Source organism: Nuphar pumila, chromosome 9, assembly GCF_984573655.1.
Source record: "Nuphar pumila chromosome 9, dmNupPumi1.hap1.1, whole genome shotgun sequence".
In the NCBI taxonomy this organism is placed as follows: Eukaryota; Viridiplantae; Streptophyta; class Magnoliopsida; order Nymphaeales; family Nymphaeaceae; genus Nuphar; species Nuphar pumila.
This window is the reverse complement of record NC_143257.1, coordinates 121,568,061-121,571,346: the sequence shown is the minus strand read 5'-3', so window position 1 is coordinate 121,571,346 and position 3,286 is coordinate 121,568,061. Positions and strand designations below refer to the sequence as shown.

Genomic DNA, 3,286 nt, shown 5'->3' with positions numbered 1-3,286 from the left:
TCGCCCCCATTTGGACTGTGGTTGAAGGACATGAAACAGGGATGAAGCCGGGGGTGGAGGATAATATACATCTTTGTGTGGGGATGGAGGTTTGAGTTACTACATGGGGCGGGGGTGGAGAACTTATGCCCTACCCCTGTCCATTACCATCCCTAAATTTAGGGGTCAATAATGCATACAATATTGCCCCTAAACTGGAATGTCTTTTGCGGTTCTCAACACTAATTTTGTTGTAGACCACAAGTTGGGGGACTTTTGCCCTCGCATGATAATAAAATAATAATAATAATTATTATTATTATTATACATACAATATTGGGTAACATCATCGTACATTTGACACCAACCAAATATCTTTAAAAGTGAGATATATTTTTTTTAATATTGTTGAATTCTATCTTTTTGTTTTTGAAAGAAAGAGAAATTTTATTACTGATAGGAAGAATTCAGCACAAGATTAACAACGAATAGGATGACGAGAGGTCACCTACTGAACAATTCACAACAAGAAATTATAAATGAGATAGAAGAGAGATAAGAAGAGAGCAGAACATAGCAGAAAAATGCAGAATAGACGATGATTAAACCATGCAGTTTCAGACCCTCTCCCTGAAAGAACCAAGAAAGGTCAATCTGCCCTCCCTGAGGAAGATAAAGATGGGATCAGAAAAGGTTGTATCACAAGTTTGTTATAACCTGCAATTGAAATTGGCCATGACCAGAACTGTGGTAATGTCTCTTCCACAAAGTGAATAAGAAAATGGATGATAACAATTTTCTAGCAAGTTTTGACTGGCTCTTCAAGAGGGCCCTGAAGAATCAGCACAACTCACCATAAAGGATGAAATGGATAGATCCTTATATTTATAAGATGTTAAATAAAATATGACAAAAACTATACAAGAAGTGGTTCATGTAGAAATAGCCACAATAGGTCATGTAAGTGTGGGTGTTCATGTTCAAGCACCAATAGCAGTTATTCATGTTCAAGCACCAATAGCAATTATTTATGTTCAAGCGAGTTCCAACTATACTATTGTTGTGAATCATCATTACCAGCAAGGCTTATGAAACTCATCCATGATATTGGCAAACTTTTTTATTTATTAAATATTTTTGCTGATACATAAATGGTGAACAAGCACACTTATTTAGTAATTATAAGTAACATTGTTACATATTTAAGAGTCATTTATCCTACGGTAGGGGTTTGAGCCACCCTTCCATAGGTGTTAAGATAGACGCAAACGCGGCTGCAGAGAAAAATTTTAGTAGCACATGTTATCCCCGGCGCAAAGCTAGCCTTTACATTGGGGTTCTCCCTTTCAATAATGGCTAAGGCTAAGCTTCCTTGTGTACCCACCAGTTCTGGCCATGCACTCTTACCTGCATCCAATTGTTGTATCTCATGTTAGCAACTCATGGTCTTGAAGCAAAAGATTAATGACCAAAATAATTACAATTACAATGTTAAGACAAGTGATTTGGTGCAACTTCATGAGTAAACCCTCAACAGTAGAGTTGATATAAGTTATGGTAGATGAATCCGACCAATAAGCAAGATCCAATCTATGGCTTCACTAGCACAGTTTTTGCCATACTACTACCTATGAGGTTGAGTGGCCTTCCCCCCACCCCCCTCTCTCTCTCTCAAGAGAAAAAAATGCAATGTTTCCATGTGAGGAGCAGCATAATGCCCCAACATGTCCCTATACTTCACGAAGCTCAGAGAAAACATGCAAACTAGCCTCCAAGCGGGCAGGATATAATTAGACAACCCATCCAAATCCAACATATTACTTTCAGATTTAGACCCAATAATAAGATCCAAATGTGATTTTGGATTGCATTCTGCTTTGCTAAATGGGAATTCATTTGGGATTGGATTTTGATCCGTATTTTAATTCGAAACAAACTTTCTTTCATGTAAAGAGCCTAGTTTTTATTGTTTTCATCACAGGTTCGATTATTACCACAAATATGTTGGATCCTAATTTAGCCCTACTGTATTGGATCTTATCTGGATAGTAAATTTCAGTTGCTGATTCGGATCTAGCAAGAAATTGCCTGTATCCGATCCATTTGCAGCTCTAATGCCAAGTAACCATGTATCCAAGAAACTAGCTGATCGATTTCATGTTCTAGCTGATAACATGCAAAGCCTAGGACATTATCCAAACAGGAGTTAAAGGAGGAAGATTGTTATATCGATGTGCATGAATGATGTATATATACCTTTGCAACGACTGGCAGCCATGGATGATCCAACAAGGAAGAAGAGGATGACAGCCACCCCCATGACATTCACTATATTTGATGACCTGCATCCCATGGCTTTGTGTTGGGTTGTAATCTCTGTCTCTCTTCACTTGCAGGTAAGGTATATTACTAGTTGGAAATTTATAGATGAGGTTCATTAGAAGTGGGAAATTTATAGACGTACTACTTTGACTAACATGGTCGTCTTGTTTGAATGTTAACTTTACAAGAAGAGAGAGAGAGAGAGAGAGAGAGAGAGAGAGAGAGAGAGAGAGAGAGATCTAACTTAAAGTTGTGATAAGGCTTATCCCAGTTGGTATGTATTGGTGGATAAGCACCGTCATCAGCTGCCATTCCCACCAACCCTCTTTTATGAGAAAGCTGAGTTGGTAGAAGTTTTAGAAACGCATGCCCTTTCTTACCAAATACTTACTGTGGAGCTTTATCTTGGCATTTTGGTTTATTTAAGATGTGTGTGCATGTGCATCAGCCACACAAAACCCAGAAAATCACTAAAAGCGTGTATCGACTTTTCTTGTGTAAAACACTAACACGAAAAATCACTACGCAGACGGTGATATTCTGTATAAAACACAAAACACAGAAAATCGTTAATGCACAGCGATTTTCTGTGTTTTGTGTGGCCCGAGTAGTTCAATTTGTAAAGTACACGGTCCCGATCATTGGATCAGCTCTGGATACTTGAAATTTTTATTCTTCTCACCTTTTTATCTGAAAATATCGCCTATAAAATTAATTAAAAATAAAAAAACTTTTCTTACATAGTAAAGAAAAAATTCAGAAAACACCCGATTAATAAATAGCTTCATGCTTTGGGGCTATTTCTAGTTTGTTTGTCCCTTATCCGATACAAACAAAGTTAGGGAAAAGAGGCATTTTTTGTTAGTTTTATCAAATATATAGGATGCAAAGAGGCATAAAGTGGCAATGGTGCAAAATGAACCAAGTTAGGGAAAAAACTTTTTTGTTAAAATGCTTGGCTAAACAAACGGGGTGGGGGTGGTGT

The 3,286-nt window shown here is 37.5% G+C and overlaps 1 long non-coding RNA gene across 1 annotated transcript; it reads right to left on the bottom strand.

Annotated features, from left to right (window-relative positions):
* Window positions 1–1,113: 1,113 nt before the first annotated feature.
* Window positions 1,114–2,474, bottom strand: LOC149829156 (uncharacterized). Its single transcript, XR_016434206.1, has 2 exons — window positions 2,236–2,474; window positions 1,114–1,386 (listed from the first exon to the last, which is right to left on the bottom strand). It is a non-coding gene; the product is annotated as an uncharacterized LOC149829156 (long non-coding RNA).
* Window positions 2,475–3,286: the final 812 nt, after the last annotated feature.